The sequence below is a fragment of the Phyllostomus hastatus genome, unplaced genomic scaffold (assembly GCF_019186645.2).
Source record: "Phyllostomus hastatus isolate PE091 unplaced genomic scaffold, TTU_PhHast_1.1 phas_contig_159, whole genome shotgun sequence".
Taxonomy (NCBI): Eukaryota; Metazoa; Chordata; class Mammalia; order Chiroptera; family Phyllostomidae; genus Phyllostomus; species Phyllostomus hastatus.
Window position 1 is genome coordinate 37,231,290 of NW_025333640.1, and position 20,729 is coordinate 37,252,018.

Sequence of the window (20,729 nt, forward strand, 5' to 3'; positions counted from 1 at the left end):
TTGTGTTTTGTCTTTTGAGTGTTTTTTTTTTAACACTACCCTATAGAATCCTACAGAACATGGGGTCTCCTTTTTAAAGCTTGTAATTACGACATCTGATTCAAAATCCACCCAACTCAAACCTGTTCAACAAATATCTTTTGAATGTGTGGTTCAATTCATACGTGCTGCTCAGGTACATCTAAAGAGTCAGGCCTCAGGTGACCCACAGATCAGCCACAAGGCTGTGACAAGCACAAAACAGTTACAATTCAAGGCAGAATGTAGTACGTCAGTCAGTGAAGTATCTCGATGACGATGACATGACAGAGATGGAGGGGACCAGGGGTAGCCAGGGGCAGAAAGGTCTGGGATGGCCTCAAGGACACGCAGTGCAGACAGGGAGGTCACAGGAATGACAAGTAAAGGGGACGTAAAGACAGAAAACAAGGACGTGTTTGAGGAAGAGCAAGAAACTGACGTAGATTTGGGATTGCAGTCTGACCAGAAGTCGGGCGGAAAGCCAGCCCTTGCCTTTGGGGGCGCACAAGAACCTCGGCTCCAAAGGCCCATCTACCAGCACTCATGCCAAGCGCAGTGACGTCCTCTGCGGATGACCTCACTCAGAGAGTGGACACCGCAGGAACGTCTCTGAGCATAGCTGGAGGGTTCCCTCCCATAGGGAGAAGCGGTGCTGAACATGAAAGACAAGTAGAGATGAAAGAAGTAAGGAATCATTGAATTCAACGGGTTGTTACTGACTTACAAAATCTCTGTGAGGACTAAGGTTGGCTTTAACGAGACAAAGAAGGGTGGGGAGGTGAAGGTTGGCTAAATGGTGACGGAAGGAGGCCTGACTCGGGGTGGTGAACACACAGTACAATGTACAGATGACAGATTATAGACTTGTACACCTGAAATCTGTCATTTTATTAACCACTGTCACCCTGATCATTTGAATAGAGATTAAATAAAACAGAAAAAAAATAATAAATGCTCAGGTTTGAAAGAAAAACAAGGGGAATTAGAAGTGCATGCTACAGAGCTCCCGACAAGTCAATTGACAAAAAAAGAGGAAAACACAAACCAATAAAATGATTGCGTCCTCCTTGAAGGTTCCCACGGAGTATAAATCAGGGTTTTGCCTGGCGTCCGTGCAGTCTAGACTTAGGTTAGGAACTGCTGACTTTTCCCAAGCTTCCTTAACCTGGCCCTCCGGGACTGTGTCTGGTCAAACTTCGTGAGTCTCTGTGGGTTCTCAAGGCAGGCTCTGTCTCCGTGTACTCACGGTGGAGGCTAACGGAACTTTCGGTGGGCCCTAAACATTGCTGCCTCTTACCACTCTAGGAATGTGTGTGTTAACCGAACTACAGTGACCAATGTAATGGTCAGATCATTAAGGTTGCTGTGTGTGAAAGGGTGAGGATTCAGGGAGCCCGGCTGAACTCTCTCCGGAAGCTGTTATGGGACCGACCTCACAGATTCAGGAGAGTTCCCCGGGAGCGTGGCAGGACCCCCAGCTCTGCCGTGGTCAGTGGGTGCTCTTTCTTTACTTCTGTGGAGAGGCTGCAGCCCTACCCAGGTCTAGCAGTTTGATTAAAATTGTTGTGGTTTCTAATAACTTTGAGTTTGGTTTCAGAGCCTTGTATAACTTGAAGAGTGACGGAAACTGTCATATGAATTTTCAGAATAATCATGTTCACTGTATTTAGCTATGTTGGGACAAAGAGTGTCAGGACCCTCTTCAAAGTGGGGGAATCTTGCCCCCACCCCCTTTGAATTTTGGTGGGAAGTAGAAATTGCCTTCTATTATTAAAAAATTGAGAATTCCAGACACTCATTTTCCCAGCCTCCCTTGCAGCTGGAACGTAGACACATTGCCTCTGTCCTACCAACCACAGGCTCCACTTTGCACAGGACTTGGGAGCGGCTGACTCGACCAGCAAGCAGGAGCTGAAGACTTTTCCTCCTGGGCCGCGTGGGGGCGGGGCCTGGACGAGTAGTTTCTGCGCTCAGTACAGAAGCGGCAGTTTCATCAGCAGCGGTGGTCCTTACGGTTCAGTGAAATTTCCAGGACGAAGAAGTGACAGAAGTGGCAGCAGTTAAACCAGTGTCTGTTGACAGTTTCATGAGTTCTGGGACAAAATCCATTCTGTCATTTAGATTTGGGGAATTGTTCCTGAGTGCTTAACGGAAAACTTTCTTCCCTGGTTCTCCCCAAGAGTCTGTGAACTAGCTGTGTATCTAGTTAGTAAATCCCTTATTTAATTCGTGCAGCCAGGACTGGTTTATCCTACTAGACACTAGTAACCGTGACTGACAAATACCTAGTTTAATATCAATACCCTTTTAAACGGTGGCATTTTAGTTTGTGCCTGCCAAAACCAGACCCAGAGACAAGAATTTGAAGAAGTGTATTATTTATGAAGTGATCCCAGAAAACGCCAGGAGTAGGGAAGTGAAGGCCAGGGAAGAAGCCCATAAATAATGCAGAGTGAGCAGATTATTGTTTTCAGCGACGCTGGGAGGACACGGGGAGCCCACCTGCTCACCCGAGGGGAGAGGAGGAGTCCTGCTGTAGCCACTTAGCCTCTTCCCACCTGGGCGGGGGCCTCACGTGTGCAGCAGGGGCGGTGGGGTCCCGAGAAGCACAGCGCACCTAGAGAGCAGCCGCCTCCATCCAACCTGGTCCTCACCTAATCAGCGCGCCCAGACAGAGGTGCCTAACCAACACGTTCAGAGATACCCCTCCTCTGGACTTCATTCCCGAGAGCCTGTCCAGACTCTGTGCTTGGATCCTGTGCTAGTTTCCTATTTCTGCGGTAACCAATTGCCATACATTTAGTATCTTAAAACACCACAAATGTGTGCTCTCATGAATCTGCAGGTCAGAAGTGCAAGGTCGGCGTCACCCCAGCTTCAAGGTGTCAGTAGCACCGGGCCCCATGGAAGGGCCTACGGGAGACTCTGATTCTTTAGCTTTTCAGCTTCTTAGTGGCTTTCAGGGTTGGTTATTTTGTGTCAGCTGGACTGGCCTAAGAGAGGCCCGGATGGCTGCAATGTCGCTCTGGGTGTGTCTGCGAGACCGTCTGCAGGAGAGTCAGCGTTTAGACCAGTGGGCCCCGTGAAGACCACCCACACCAAGGCGGAAGGGCATCTTCTGTCTGTTGAGGGCCCAGGCAGAACGAAAAGACAGAGGAAGGGAACATTTGATCTTTGCTTAAGCTGAAACATTTCATCGTCTTCTTAAGCCCCTAGCCATCAGCGTTCCTGGTTCTTGGGACTTCGCACTCAGACTGGGGTTACCTTCTCAGCTCTCCTGGTTCTCAGGCCTTTGGGCACAGACTGGACTTTCCGGGTCTCCAGCCTGCACACAGCTTACACGACACTTCTCGGACCCTGCAATCATGTCAATTGATCCCTCATAAAAAACCTCTTTCCTTGTATCTAGCTGTGGCTTCATCTATCTATCCTTCTATGTGTCAGCAAATATATTAATGTGCTTAGAAGACCACCTAACACATAGAATGACCTGGATAAGTGTTAGGCTTTTTTATAGAACTGTGTTGATGCGAAGAGTCGTTTTATTTTTGACAATAATCTCCACTTCACCGCTCCCTGCTCTTCCGCTGTCTCTGGGCCGCACAGTGAGTGGGACCTCGGAGAACCTGTGCCCTGGCCCCGCTCACGCTGCGTGTTCTCTTCGTTCCCTTCCACAGACTCTCTCCCTGAAGGTTGTTACTCTGAGTTCCAAGACATCCCCCAAGGCAGGATTTACATTTTCTTTGACCTTAGGAGATGGTCGTCTTTGGGATGAATCTAGAGAACTTGTTCCTTTGTACTTTTTCACATGCTGTCTTCATTGCTGAGGGCTTTTTAAGTAACAAGATTACAAAACTTCTGAAGACAATACCAAATCTTATACTTGTCTTTTATACAATCTGGACCCATTCATTTGGAAGACTAGGAAAAAATAATGATTGTATTAACTTACTAACAAAACCTTTCTTCATGGAATGCATTATTGCTAGTCAATATTCCATCTTAATTATTTTTCCTATGTTCATTTTTAACTTTCTCAATAATTCACCTTGTTTTTAAAAATATATAGCTGGTGTGATATAAACCAAATATGAATGTCCAATTTCACTACCATACATAATAGTATTTTTATTGTACTATGGATAGATAGGCTATTGAGATAAACATTATGGAATGCCAAAGAAAGTTATTACCAAGTGGAAATAAATATCATAATTAATAACTTTTATTTAAGGCAAAATTCCATGCCTTTTAATTAATGTTGCCATTCTGACTTGGGATAAAAAATGGATGGGGAACAGTTGGCATCAAATTTCCAAAAAAAAATAAGTGAGCCAGAAACTAAAGAATGTTTGTCATTATAATAAAGCAAAAATGGAGAAAAAATAAATACTACTAAGACTAAGATGAAATTGGAAAATACCTTAGCCAATTAAAATCTCCATAGAAATAGCAGATCTCAGAGAAATTGTAGGTTTTGATTTGGAAAGATTATGGTAGAGACCACAGGTGGCTGTCATTTTTAAACAGCATGTATTAAAAAATAAGACACTACTGATTTTGACAAATGAGTATTTTTTCCATCTAATGTAATTTAAATAGCAATACAAACATGGGGATATAATACCTTCAGTCTTCTGTAAGAAGTCATACCACATATCCCTCTTATAAATACATGTATGGAAAAATATATAAATATATTCGTGAGTAATGCTCTCTATTATAATGGAAGCTTTGTTTAATCTTGTGGCTAAGTAATAAATTATTGGTCCTTTGCTCTCACGTTCATCAGTTACATATATAAGTAAACTAAGGCCTTCATTCTTCATTGAAAATCACGTGACCATTGCCCGGTGGAGTTTTGGAAGAATAACAGGTTGCCCGGGACTCACTACGCGATGGCTTCCTTCGGCGAGGGCGGTTTGCAGAAGCGCTGCCGTGGGGACAGGGGCCTGCCACCATTCTCTCTCTCCCCCCGCCCCCGTTTTAAGTGAAAGTGACAAAGAAAAACTTGAGCTTGCCCTGTGATTAGCAAAAATGTCAGTTCGTGGGTTCTTTGCGTAAATGGCTGCAGGCGGTCGATGCTGCGACATCTGGATCTAATGAAGAAACGCGGGGCGAGAGGGCTCACGGCGAGTTTAAACGAGGTCGTTCCTCGGTTCTTGAGCAGAGACTTCCCACCCAGCGCCGCGCGCAGAGGTGAGCAGTGCTTGAGTAAGGCGGGACTTGAACTCTGCATCAGTCAGACGACCGTAATTTCCTCTGACCCAATTAAAACAGTGATTAAAAGGCGAGATGGAATATTCAACAATGAATAGAATAATGACTGAGCTTAGGCTTGTTTTAATTTACAATACAAATTATTTCTACATTATTAAAGACAATATTCTTTTACATTATTATTACGTAATAATAATCAAAAGTGTTTAATATTTTAACTATACAAAATTTCAGAATGACGCTCTTTGGCCAATAAGTATTTATAATAATTATTAGAAATACAGTTAAAATCCCTGGCTGGCATAGCTCAGTGGATTGAGCGTGGGCTGCGAACCAAAGTGTCTCAGGTTCGATTCCCAGTCAGGGCACATGCCGGGGTTGCAGGCCATGACCCCCAGCAACTGCACATGGATGTCTCTCTCTCTCTCTCTCTCTCTTTCTCCCTCCCTTCCCTCTCTAAAAATAAATAAATAAATAAACCTTTTAAAATATATAATTAAAATTATATTAAAATGCAATTAATTCGCTTTTATAATAAAATTGATTAATTTGGGGTTTGTGATTAATTTGGGTTTTCTGATTAATTTGGGCTTCTCATTCCTGTGATTAATTTTGGGTTTAAATTAAAATCATAGCAAAGTGTGAATTTGGTTTTTCAAAGTTAACTAGCAATTGTAAAGAAGCACACGGAAATAGGGATTTCTACCCCACAGTGTGCTGCTCACACATTGATTTGCTTCCTGTGTTCTTGGGGACGCGTTTCTTCGTGCGACTGGGATGCTCAGGGCAGCGAGTGAGGCCGCTGTTTGATTTTGCGCGCAACTCCCGGTGGGCTGGGGCGCAGGTGGGAACGCGGTCCTCGTCCTCGGGGAGCGGGAGGAGCCTCGCTGCTGAGTCCGGGCGCTTGCGCCTTCGACCGGCACCAGTGTGGTCAGGGAAGCTCTGCCGCCGAGCTGGGAAGGCTTGTCTCTCGGGGCGGGGAGACGGGAGCATCCAAGCTGGAAGGGCTCGCTGTTACCACCGACTCAGCACACCCTGTGTGGTCTTCCACAGCGCGCTGTCAATCAAGAGGACGGACTGGGGCCGTCATGTAGACCTCGGGAACAGGAACATCCGTCAAGGACACAGGACAAGAGGAAAGCAAAGAGAATAAGAAGGAAGAATGAAGGAAAGAATGTTTCTTTGTTACCATCTGTGTTCCCAGTCATATTACCATTGGATTATGGCTGTAAAGTCGTATGAATGTAAAGGGGAGGGTAAATATGGATGAAACCTCTCTAGAATCATCAACTTCTAGTATTCCAGTTGTGACCCGAGTATTGTCACATTCAAGTTCACTAGAGAAAGTTAACAAACAAACAAACAAACACCCCCACGGTCACGCTGAGTCCGCCACTGTTTTTCATTAAAATTGTTTTTAACTCTTACCGTTCTCTAGCAGCCAGATTAAATTTATTTATTTTGGCCACCAGCCATGGCTCATGTAAAGCTGCCTTTACAAGGGCTCCAGGTCACTGCCACAGGGTTTACAATGTAAAACTAGACACTCGAGTGGAATGTTTGCCTACTGATTTAGGGCTCTGTGCTAATTGTAGCCTGTACGAAGTCCCCAAATGAAACCGATGAAGAGTTCGGAGTCCCTGGGATTTTAAGACCTGTTCTCCTTTAGCAGTAAAGTCACTTTCAATGGCAGGACGGGTGAGATTCTCCAACACAGGCTGGCTCTTTGCAGTGGCAGCTGCCTGCCAAGCAGAGATGGCCCCTTGATGTCCCTGTGTCCTGGGGCCCCGGCCAACACAGACCGCAGGCCCTCATGCTGAAGCAGGGGGCGCCAGAGCTTTCTAGCCCGCCTCTGTCTTTAAAACTTAATATCGCCTATGGTTTATCTCACTTAAATTATTTTTATCTTTAATTCTGCAACCTGCATTAGCTGAATTAATAAATATTTTTAAAACTAAATTCCCCATATGTTAATTGGACAAGGCAGCACATTTGAAGAAACACAAGTCAACAGGAAATGCTAAATAGATCTATTTTTTACATGAATGGAGGGATGAGAAATGTGAGGTATGGTGGAGCAGGATTTGTGGATGCATGAAAATAATCAGTTTTCTGGAAACATTGTGCAATTATGTGGGAGAATTTTACCAGCACTTTGTGATCCCTGAAGCTCTAATCGTTGAGTCGCTCAAGTGACTCCTTTTCCTTTCGAGTAAACTGTCATTTTACATCATCGCTCTCACTCATTTCTTTTTCCCTCCTAAAGCAGTGGACTTTGGTTTAACACACTTACGATTTAAAAGCTGTTAGTAGATCTGAGATAGCTGCATAAAAGTACCTTCTCTCCTAGTTTTTCAACCACAACACTTCTGTTTCATACAAGTATTTTGCATCCATGAAGCCAAGTCGCAATTCGAATAGGACACGTGTTCGTGTTTAACACAGGTTAAAAACTCCTCCACAGATCAATTGGGCCTGGAATATGAGCAGTTCTTTGGGGCATATGAAAAAATCTAGAGCCCTGGCTGGCGTGGCTCAGTGGACTGAGCGCTGGCCTGCAAACCAAAGGGTCACTGGTTTGATTCCCAGTCAGGGCGCATGCCTGGGTTGCGGGCTGGGTCCCCAGTAGGGGCGTGTGAGAAGCAACCGCATATTGATGTTTCTCTCCTTCTCCTTCCCTTCCCCTCTCTCTACAGATAAATAAATAAAGTCGTAAAAAAAACTCTAGAAAGGGCGAAACTCTTGGCTGCTTTCATAATTCTCATTTCTTCAGCTGCTTCTTGTCAACTGTGAAGTTCAATGACGGTATTACATGTTTTATTTATTATTTTGTGGCAAGGCTTCGATCTATGAAAATACTTTACTTACACAGCTAATCAGCACAATTGTTTCTGTAATGCCTGCCTTCATCCCAACTCTGTAAGACCCTCGAAGGCTGTAAGGGAAATATGAAATGCAGGATCCACTCCCACACAGGTCAGAGCACTTCCTGGGAGACCGAGCATGCAGAGGTGTCAAGTGCAAACCTCAGTGAACATGGCCTTTCTCTGAACGTGAAACAGTGACATCTCTTAAAGTTTGAGAGTTTCAGGCAATTCACCTCCTTACTGTGTGCGTGATGATTTGGGGAGAGGCCCCATGCAGGCCCACCTAACGTGCAAATACTAAAAAATACATATTTGAAATGAGTAACACACACTCACCTTTTCTTTCAAGGTTTTAGGTAAAATCCAGTGGGTCCTGAAGTAACTCATTTCATTCAGTGTCTTTTTTGAATGGATGCCATAGGTACTTAATTCTTATTTATATCCGGTTTCATTATGTGTCTTTCACGTCAAGTCATTGATGCCGTTCAGGGAAGCTCTTTGGTACCAGGACAGCGCTGCCTCTCCAACTGAGTTGGAACAGGCTCTGTCAGTGTCCTGGCTCTGGAAAAGTCTGGGAAGGACTGATGGCACTCGTTCAGATGTTCGGTAGAATTCTCTGGTGAAATCGTCAGCCCCAGAGCTTTGGTTTGGGGAAGATTTTTGGTTACTGATTAAATCTCCTGCCAGTTAGAGCTCTCTTCATATTTTCTCTTTCTTCACGATTCAGGCCTTGTAGATTTTGTGTGTGTGAGAACGTATCCACTTCATCTCGATCATCCAATGTGTTGCTTACACTTGTTCATAGTTCTCGTGTATAATGCTTTCTATGTCTGTAGAGTTGATAATAGTGTCCTCTCCCTTATGATTCTTGAATTCAACAGAATTTTTTCCATATTTTATCACGAGCAAAACTATCATGTTGCTAAAAGACTCAAAATGCCCCTCATGTGTTACCTTTGCCAATGATAAATATAAGAATATTTTCTATTTTTCTACTTTGAGCAATAAAGAAATTAAATCATCAGAAAAATTAAATGTCCTTTTATATGTTTACTGGCTGTTTTAACCTTTTCTACAAATAACCCGTACATATCATTTTCCCCATTGTTGTACGGGTGTTGGCTTTTTAATATTAACTTGTAGGAATACTTTTTAGAAAATGGGTATTCCTTTTTTTCTTCCATTTATGGAGTGAAATATTCTCTTCCAATCTAAAAAGTTTCTTTTCATTTTAGTTATGGTACTCCTGCGAACTCACGCTGAGGCATTTCGTAGTCCTCATGCTCATCTATAACTGCAATAATAAATGAGCCCTTCAAAGCACCCTGCACCCTCATACATTTTCATATATTTACATTTCATACTCTGCTAAAATTGGCAGAAATGAACGATTTTGCAACACGGCAATACAAACGAGAATGTATGTTAGATGCTTTTGTTTCTAAAGTCTCTTGGCAGTTTTCCCCGACTGAGCCCCGGCTCCGTGGCGGACACCTGTTGTCCCCATGGCCGCCCGACGCCCGGTCCCGGGCAGACACGGCTCACAGAGAGATTCCAATATGTGTTTTTCGCAAAGACAGACTGATCCTAAAAGAAATCAAGTTCTAGTTGTGAGGAGGTACAACCGCAGATCTAAACTCGTCCCAAGAGCCTCCTCCCCCTTGGGAGTCTGCCCAGCACCTCCCCCTGGAATCGACTTTTCACAAGTGACTGCTTTCGTCCTATGGACTTTTTCTCAAGAAGTCACCATGGGAAAATCTACTGTCAGATCAAACCCATCATTCCTCGATATGGACACTTGTGTCCTGTTCCATTGTCCTTCCAGCTATTTTCCGCTAGTGTTCACTCTCGGTTATTTGTGAACTCTTACTGTACCATTTCATTGTCCTTCTAGCCTTGTTTTCTTCTGAGCCTCGACCTCTGCAGGAACCTCTCCCCACGTTTGCAGCCCGTGGCTGACTTCCTTCATTCGGGCCCATGTCCCATGGTGCACAGCGTTCAATGCCCTCGACTTTCTACTGCTTTCTCGTTTGCTAGTCAATGGCTGTGTAATCTTGTTTCCGAATACAATAGTCTTTGGTATTTTCATAACCTCCACCCTTTGCTGTTTACTCTATCTTCTGTGAGGTATAAGGTTTAAGACATATTTTCACTTCATCTATTAAGTTTGCAAACAATCTTTTAAGTGTATGTGTTGGACCAAGTACAAAACGTTTGCTAGTGATGTCGTCATTGAAACATTTTTGACTACTTGAAGGAAATGACAGAATCAAAAATAGAATAAAAAACAAGCAAAATGTTGTCCTTTAAACACACACACACACACACACACACACACACACACACACACACACACTTGACTGAATTATTTGACATCCTTTTTGACCAGATCACAGTATAAATTTATTCTCAGCCATTCTCCAGAAATAGTGGGCGGTTGATTTGATAACAGGGTATATATGTATTTGGCCCTTGAAATTTGTTTTGTAAGATGAGTACAAATAACACAGTTTCTCCAGCTGATTCAACAATAAAATATAATTCAGCGGAGTGGTATGAGCTAGTTCAAATGTCAGAACTTTGAGTGAGTGACATAGCATAGGGTTTCAGTGCCATGTAAACAAGGGACAGGTTTGCAGCCAGTGTAAAACAGCCAGTTTCTCACATGAGAAAGTAACCCTCGGCGACAGCAACTGCCAAAGTGGCCGACCTCTTGACTTCTGCCCCCAGTGAAGGTGACGAAGAGGATGATAGCAGACTAACCCGGTGGACATCTGGAACTCAGCGGCAGACGGAGCTAGATCTGATCGTGTTTCGGGTCTGAAGGTGGAAGAGAAGTCTCGCAGGTCACACGAACACAGGGGTTACGCACGACTTCTGGCCTTATCAGCAGGACGTCTGCAGACATTTCTGAGCACACATTCCCACTGCAGTGACCATGGCTTTGAGCCGACATAACATGGAGGTGCAAAGGAATTGTTTTCCTTTGGACCAAGAGACTTAACTTTTGATTCTATCCAGTCACCATTAAGATCGCTGTAGCAAAGTACAAGTAAATGAATTGAATTAAATGCTTTTCTGCCACAGATCTGGAGATAAATAGGCAAACAGTAATGGAAATACACATATGCCATACTGTATCTGTGTAATCCTATATACCTTGACATATGCTCCATCTCCAAATTTCCTAAAACTCCTTGCCTAATTAGAGTTCTCATAAACAATTATTCATCAAACAATTTGAAAATGTGGGAAGGTTTATCTCACAGCACGTACGGTTTATGTTAAAGCAGGAAAAGACACCCGCCTTGCCGTGTAACAGTTCCGTAGAGGAAGGAAAGCTCTAAGTTTAAACTTCTTCATGACATTTTGAAATGTGAAACGCTTCTCCCATTCATTTACGATTAATTTCTTCCTTCTGAGAGCATCAGCAATACTAAAAAGAAAGTCAGACTGTGGTTAAAAAAAAATAGTGTGTATCTGCTAAAATGCAGATGAGATACAAATCAGTGAAAATAGACGGACGAAACTGAACAGCCCGCGGTGCTGTGACTCACTTTCTCGTGGTCTGCGACGCTTCCTGGGACTGTGTGTTCAGCAATAATGGATACGTCGGGGAAAATCCCTGTGCAACATGTGGGCTGGAACGTTTTCTTATTGATTCCTTTTTCTTAAAGATTTTATGTATTTACTTTTAGAGAGGGGAAGGGAGGGAGAAGAAAGGGAGAGAAACATCAATGTGTGGTTGCCTCGTGAGCGCCCCCTACTGGGTACCTGGCCCACAACCCAGGCCTCTCCCCTGATTGGGAGTCAAACCAGCAACCCTTTGGTTCACAGGCTCATGCTCAATCCACTGAGCCACACCAGCCAGGGCTCTTACTGGTTCTAATAGTATGTGTATGAATATGTAATAATTTACATACATATAAATCTTACCTATGTATATGTATTAGTCCGTTGTACTGAGACATATAAATATCTTTCCCTATTCTATGACATGTTTTTTTTTTCATTTTTATTAATTTACTTTATTACCATTAATATTTACTGGAGGGATGATACTGATTTTAACTGAAATCAAGAAGTCTGGTGAGAAGCCAGTTTAGCAAAGCCAGCTCACAAGCTGATTTAATGACATTATAATTTTCATAACTGTATTATATACAAAAGGGGAGATGGATGTAGGAATCAACTTTAGGGGAGTGATCTCAGCTAGGGGTATACATTTTGCTCTGGTCATCCTATATAACAGGCATTTGCAACCACAACGTTAAGTAATGCCAAGAACAGCAATTCAGATACAAATGAGAAGAGGTGAGAGAACTAGCACAGAGACTTCCAAGGCTGAAAGGCTAAGCCAGGGGACGAGAAGGGCCCGGCCAAGTCTCAGGAGCGGCAGCCAATGAAATAGTAGCAGGACTACAGTGTAGAGTGCACTTGTGCAAAAAAATAAATAAATAAAAAGGGAAAAGTAGCCATATCAAACCTCCTGCTGGTCTGTCAAATAGAATGAGCCCTGAGCTCATTCCAGGGGAAGGGTGTGGCCAAAACCTTGATGAGAACAGTTTAGTGTAATGACCTGGATTAGAAATGCAAGGAAGAGACTGTGGAAGAAAGAAGTTTGCCGCAAAAGATGGGAAAGACCTGGAGAGTAGCTAGAAGAGAAATTAAAACTAAAAGAGGTTTCTCTTAAACTGGAGATGGATATTTTTATTCTGACCAAGAAGGCCCACTGGAGGAAATCACTCTATGTAGAGGAGAGAGGGAGAAACTCTACAGGTGTGGGTGCGGGGAAAGGCACTCGTAAGTGTTGTCTTGGCTTGCTTCTGTGCATCCGTGAGGTAGAAAGCAGGGTGATCAGTGGAGCTTGAAGGTGTAAGGAGGGAGTGTTAAAGGTGTGATGAGAGGGAAGAACACACAAAAGAGTCAGAGACTGAACACGTGGATTGACCAGCAAAGTCAGAATGAAAGCTAAGCCCCAAGTGACACCCCCCCAATTTAGTAAGTGTGCCCTTACAGTAAAACAAGTCCAAATTATTTTTATTTCTCCTTAAAAATGCTAAGCTGCAAGGGTGAAGACATAAAGTAGAGAGTAGTTTGAATATAATCAGGTTTTTATTTTGCCATAAGAATAGTTTCTCCTGAGAAAGTATGAGATAAGGATGTAGATAAGAAATAATGAATTAACCACGGGATTTAACATCAGTCAAGAGGGACGTAAATACAGGGAATGGGTGAGAGGTCAGTGGTCCTCACCAAACCGGAGGAGAAGTGCCGAGGGCCTGAGCTGTAGGGATGGGCAGAGATGAGCTGGGGAGGGCAGGGTGGAGACAGTGGTCGTGAAGTGGGTACTCTTCCTGGAAAGGGTGCAGGCTGGGGGCGGCTGGTAAGTGCGTGCCTGAGGGGGTTGGGAGCTGATGCGGTTGGAAGAGTCAAGGGAAACAATTGAAAAGCAGGCGTGTTGGGAAGAACTCGGCCGGTAATCATAAAGGAACAACTGGGAGGGAGTTACTGTGAGATTGGAGCAAAAACGTTTGAGAAATTAAGGGAAGAGATGCAAAGCTCAGTTGGCGGTTCCAGGAAGGCACGTTGGTGAAGAGTATTGTCTGATGAGAAGAGAGCTCCGGCACTGAAGGATTTTAGGGAGGAGCAAACGAGGTGCAGTGAGAAGGAAAGGAGGGGAGAAGAACACGGAAACACTCTAGAAAACTGCAGGAGGGGTGTCTTCAGTGGAAGTGTCTTTCGGGGCCTCCCCGGTTTGCATTAGAGCAAGTAGAAGACGAGCGCGTGCCCGTAGAAGGCCGAGGTGCCGGGGATACTGGCAGTGAGAAGCCTGCTGGGTAAGCTCAGAGGTAGAAGAAGCCTGAGAATCGGAGTCCCCAAAATAGGGGGATATGCAGAGTATTGTCGAGGATAACCTGGGAAACATGGGATTCTTGTGGTTCGTACATGAGAATGGCCCTAGGATTATTCAGGCAGTCCTCAGTGTATGGAAGTCCCATTCTTCTCAATTAGTCTTTTGAGAATGGATTCCCAGGTGAAGGCCTAAGCTATAAGAACCCCATGTGACGTCATGCAGGTAAACATTAGCTTTTTACGTGAGAGTTGGTGCGAGTTGCCTTAGAAATACAGCGTGCATGGAACACACACATAACACCTAAGTATTTGAAATACAACTCCAAGTGCCTTAGGAGGGGCCGGCGATCTGGTGAGATTTGTCAACACCGGCTATTTAAGTAACATATCATATATTCCCTCTTCTTTCTTTAATTAGGTTTGTGCGAGATTTTGATGTATGTGTGGTGGGGAGCGGGTTTGGCGGGTTATAAATCAGCACGGATCTGTTCCTGATAGGATTATTTTCGTTTTCCGAGAGTATTTTTCATGTAGACGCAGCTTGATACTGTTCGTTAATAGAAAAGCTTAAGAAAAACACCCTGATGGTTTGAGCGGCTACTCGGACTTCGCAGCCAGTGACGGCCAAAACGGATTTTTGCCCCAGCTTTGCAGAACTGCATTTCTTTTACATTGTGGCATATTAAACCCAGGAGGACATTAACTGGTGAGCAGTTCACCACAGGTATTTTTCTCATTAATATTTTATTCTTGTGAATGCCTGATGCGAATATAATCTTTCTATATTTATACATTTTTAAGAGAGGCTTTTCTCAATCCACCACCAAATATGCCCCAAAGGATATGAGAAAGGCAGTGTTTTACTTACTTTTTTTTTTCAAAAATAATTTTGTAAGCTTTTGCTTGTGGGGAAACATTTGGGTAGGCACTGGCAGGCCTTCCAGAGTTATCTGTGTTCACTGCCCCTCACTCTCAGGGCACTGGAATTTGTCAGAAACATGGGTGTGGACCGTGAGTCATCTTGCAATCACTGAGGAGCAAGGATGTATATTGGTGATATAAACAGAAAACAAACATGATAAAATCCCAAAATGGGAGAAGCTTTACCTAAGGCTAGTTTTCCCAAAAAAATAATTATTGATGAGGGACCAAGAAGGATTTGGGTAGGAAAACAATAAGGCAAAAGTCATTCTAGGATGATGAGCTCCAACAAAACTGGTTATTTCTTAAGAAGCTTTCATTGAATCCTTGATGCAAAGCTAAATCGTAGTGTCTTCCTATGGTACTTGGCATATAACTTGACTGTAGTATGTATTATATTGAAATGAAATAATATAACTCAGCAACTCTGACTTGCATAAGAAAAGAATATTGCCAGAGAAGGAATAACTGAAGGCAAAATAAAATCTTTATTGTTTTTATTCCCATCTGATCTAACAGATAACTGTTTATTCAAAATGGTAACGGTAAGCATGTGTTAGGTGACTGTGGTATGCAGAAGGGTACAATGAAGACCAGCAAGGTCACAAAGGTTGTGAGGGAGGAACTGCACGTACCCGGAGTTACCTGCACAGCTATGAAAGGGTGCGGTATTATATAAAGATGGACTTGGATTAATTTATGTGTATCCTGCAAACTGCAGGGCCACCACTTAAAAAATTAAACAAAGCAGTATAATTCCCATACTAATAGTGGAGAGAAAATGAACTCAGGAAATGCTCAATTAACACCAGGAAAAGCAGAAAAAGAGGGTAAAAAATAATAACCAAGAAACAAAGAAAAAATGTACTGAATAGAAAATAGTTTCAAATGTAGTAGGTGTTAATTTAATTATGTCAACAACCAGTTTAAGAGTTAATGATCAAAATACTGTAATTAAAAGTCAGTGCCAGTGAGGATAAAAAAATAAGAACCACAAGCCCACTGTAAATATAAAACTCAGGTAGATTCAAAGGAAAGGGGTGGAGAAAGATAAACTGTGCTATCTCTTATCCAAAGAAAGCTCAAGTAGCTACATTAATTCTAGACAAAAGCAGGCTTCAGAACAAGAAAGATTATGAGGGAAAAGGGGGGAAATTAAATAGCGATAAAAGAGTCAATTCTCTAAGAAAAATGAAAATGTTAATTGAGTATGTACCTAGTCAGAATGTGTCAAAATATATGAGTCAAAACTGAAAGAGTGACAAGAAAGTAGACAAATCCACTATTTTAGTTGGAGACCTCAAAGCCTCCCTATCAGTCAAAATACTGGAGGACAGGGGCAGCACAGCAGATCAACTTGATCCAGTTCACCTTAGAAGTGATTTCGTCAACAACAGTAAAATACACTGTTCACCTACAACAATAGAATCCTTCTGAAACTCATGTGCAGTGATCACCAAGCTAAAACACATCACGGGCCATGGTGCGCACACAGTGCATAATATTTCTGTCGTTTCATGTTATAAATTAAGTACCAGTGAGTATAATGGCATTTCTTAGACACCTCTGTAAACACTCATTCATATATATATAGATGTATGTACATTTATTTAGTCGCTACAGTATGGTTAAGATACATTATGTTTCCTAGATATATTACCATTTATTCTATATTTACTAGTTACATCATTAAATAGTGAAAAATTATTTTTAATGTTGTCACAGAGGCATTACAAAAATTCCACAAAATAGACAGATATAGAAGCTGTTCTTATTTATGACATGCCTTGTCTTTCAAGTGTTACATTATTTCCTGCTATTTGAGAATTTTTCTCAATTTCTAATGACAAAGAAAAAAAATGAATGTATACAGCAAAACTGCAGTAGCAGGTCAGCCTTTCAGCTGTTAATATTTTTCAAGAAGTGTCATCGATTTACTGAGGCAAACACACATTCTACATTCTTCACTTGTTTCCTTTGTGATAGAGCAAATTAATGTTAGAAAACAGATCAATCACTCCCTAGAAAATAATTTACATGTTGAATTCATTTTGGGCATTAGCCCAATGTTTCTTAATTGCATTTAATGAATATCTTCAATTTTTTAATTATATGTGAATAATCAGATGTAATCATTTCACATCTTACTCATGGAATGTGAAAAGGTTAACTAGGACTTATTATTGTGACATGGTTCATTAAGTGTATTTAATAGATTTCAACTTTATTCACTGAAATCTTACCCCTACGGTCATAAAAGTTGACTTGGGATCCACACTTGCTGTGAATATTTTAGATAAGTAGCATGTTTTAGTATTTTTCCCATATTAATAGTATGAAAAACTACATAGTGTCTCATTTTCACAATGCTGAAAATATACCCAGCTATGATGATTATACTATGGAATCCACATAACACTCTAATTTTTTAAATTTTGGGAATTATCACTAATGTGTTTACTTCCAAATTAGAAGTTGTTTCATATAAAAACCACAAACGTATTAAAAACGTCAATAAAATCATGTGCAGAAGTGGGTCCTACTGTAGAAATGAGAAATCAGGAAAATGTTAAGGGTTATTATTTTTTCTCTCTTTGTTAGTAATTAACATTTTCTATTCAGCAGGCCCACGTCCTCATTGGTCCATTCATTTGGGGTGAACTGATGGGTTTTAAAAGTCCTGTGAATTGATTGTGCACAGTACCTGGCTTTCTTAGGCATTTGTGTGTGTGTGTGTGTTTGTGTGTGTGTGTGTGAGGGTATGGCTGTGTGTACTTGAACACATCAGGAATGGGACAGGGTTCAAAGTGTTCTCTGGCTTGGGCTGCAATTCCCTTCAGCGATAGCTTTACGAGGCAGACAGGCCTGTGCAGTGGGGTTTGTGGTTCTCAGCACTGTTGGCACTCGGCAGCCACCAATCTTTGTCACGTGGAGCTGTCCTATGCACTGCTAGGTGTTCAGCAGTGTGCCTGAACTCGACCCACTAGAAGGTCGTGGCAGCCCTCTCCCGGTTGGGGCAACCGCCAGCGCTCCCAGACTGTTGCAAACATGTCCTGATAGACAAAAGCCACAACTCCACAGGTTTCAGAGAACATGGACACCACTCGGCCAGCATGCTATTGGTGCTCACGTTTACCCTGGAGTTCAGTCTCCTTTAGACTTCTGTGATAACAAAAGCAAAAAAAAAAAATGACTAGACAAATAGCTGGTAGGCCACCAGAGAACGAACAGACCTCCATGAAATGCAGGTGGAGGTGTGACAATTCTGCATTATTGCAAGGAGGACTTGGAAGGTCAAAATAGCTTATCACCTGTGGCCCCGGTGACAAGAAGTGAAAGGCGGCGGGAGCCTGTAGTGTCCCCTGGAGAAAGGTGAAGATGCCCAGGTGGAGGTGACTGGTGCCCGGGAACTGATGGCAGTCCATCAGGCGTCACCGCAAGACATGCGGAGCCTTCTAGCCCGCACCTCCCTACAGTATGCAGTAGTGACCAGACACAGGGAAAGTAGCACGCATGTTTACTGTGCCAAAGTCCAAGTTCTCAACCACCACTGTGGGTGGAGGCTCTATTCTGAGACAGTGGAAAGGAGATTGAACTGAAGCTAGACAGCTTCTCCATTTGCCTCTGTTCGTTTGCACTCACAGCCTGATCCCGGGCCTCTGAGATGGGCTCCCGCGTGGGTGTCGGATGCAGCTGCCTGCGTCCTTCCTGCAGGCGGCATCACGCAGGGACCCGCGTTCTCTGGGAAGTGAGGAACCGCATTTCTCCAAAGAAGAATACCGTGGGATTGAATCCCCAGCCATTGATTTAGTGGATCCCACTCATTCAGAAAATGTCTTATCAACGTTTATAGTAAACACTGGAAAATCCTGAGTAAAATAACCCTAGAATAAATAGAGTTAAAACTAACAACTCACAATTGGCCTGTTTGTTATAAGTCTTGGACATAGGATGCTTGTTCTTACTCTGTACCTGAACAAAATAGATAGGAAAATTAGTTTTTTGTTCACCTTCTAATTGTTGATTATCTGATTTTTTTTAAAAGAGAAAAATCTCAAATGAAATGTGATACCATATTAAAGTGTTTTATAGTAAGAGGAACATTCCAAATGGCCCTTCTAAAAATTTCGGTTTTCTGTATTACCTCAGACTTTAAAACAGGCTAGTGAAACTCAAGAAACTGTTAAGTAACAGCTTGAAAATTCACAGGAGAAAGATAAAATAAAATGATGAAAATGCATTTAAATAGATCTCAAATTCTCGTTTGAATTGGCACTTGCTCTCGCTCTGAAATGGCTCTGGTTTGTCTAGTGAGTGGCCAGATGCTTCTCCCAGTCTACAGTTAAGGTGAAAGTAGAAAGAAAATAAAAGACCACAAAGGAATCTTTGGGCAACTCTCTAGACTAATCTTTATCATGCTGACCCAAAAATAACAGTAGCCACTCTCCTTTCAGCTGTGCATATTAATTCTTCTTTATTAAAGACAAAAAGAAAAATAATTGAATGGAATTTTTCCCAAAGAAAAAGAATCTTAAATTTCACTTTGATGCAAAACACGTGATACGTAGAATTTTAGTTTTGCAAGGGAATGGCCTTCTGGTTTCCTTAATCAGCCAACACTGGAAGCCATTCTGCTATGCGCTGGTCGACTAATTACTTCATCTGGGATAGAATAGATCTAGTCACAGAAATGTCTGGTGCACTGTCAATAAAATAAACTTTAATTGTTAGAGGTTGAAAAGACAGATATTTAGCAGGAACTCGTATGGGAAAGTCTTCCCTTCTGGAAAAGTTACACATGTGGCCTGATCCTCAGCTGTGGGTGTGGCTGCAGCTGTGGGAGTCTGACCGGGTGGAGCGCACCATGAGCCACACCTGTGGCCCTGGGAGGCCAGGTGTGAGGAGGTGGGCTGGGGGTGGCATAGGTCAGACCAGGAGCCCTACCTTTCCCCTCTTTTAATGGTGCGTGGTGCCCAGGTAGAGAGTCCAGTTTGCACCAGGGCAGCAGGATCCCCGTGGAGATGGAATGGTTCCCTCTCGCCCAGGGGTTCAGAGTAACTCTCCATCTGGGAGACGTGGCCCATTGCAGATTTCAGCGCATCGCTCCTCCCCCAGGCGCATGCGCTTGGAGTGCTCCGCAGCACAGCGCACTGACCCACAGTGAGGTCGGAGCAGTGCCGGACTCTGTGGCTCTCCAGCCTCCCCAGTGCTGGTGCCTGGCAGGTCCCCAGGCTGGGCTACGGGACAATGGGCGCTACTGGTTGACCGTTCAGATGCATTAGAGCCTGGGACAGTACTTGAGTCCACGGGGCCAAGGTGGTTTTACTTGTTAGTAAATTAACTCTCTGCTTTAATCCCCCTTCTTTCTTCCTACCAACCTGCTGCCTGTGGGTTTTAGAGGATACGGAGCCTCCATTCGATGGCACGTCCCTCTGCCCAGTCTTGCAATCATTGCCTTTGAAGCGCACCCTCCCCACTGCCCACCACAATCACTGTCTATTTGGTGAGGGTGTTGGTATGAGGTACTCAGTGTCTCTAATGTCCTGACGGTGACAGCCTGGTTTGTCTGGTGACAGGAAAGCTTGGGTTAGGGTGCACATTGTGTCCGTACAAACTAAGGCATATCTGGAACCTTCATTTGCAGGGAGGGGCCAATATAATCAAGCTGCTGATCCCTCTCACCTGTTGGGAGCTCCCGTGGGTGGTCCTAAGCTCCTTTGGCAGTTGCCATGGGCGTTGTCTAGCGCACGCAGGATATGCTGTTACTGTGTTGACAAGTCACCGCATTTGGGAGCCAACCCGGCATACCTGGAAACACGTGATTCCACCCAGGCGCCATGGCGG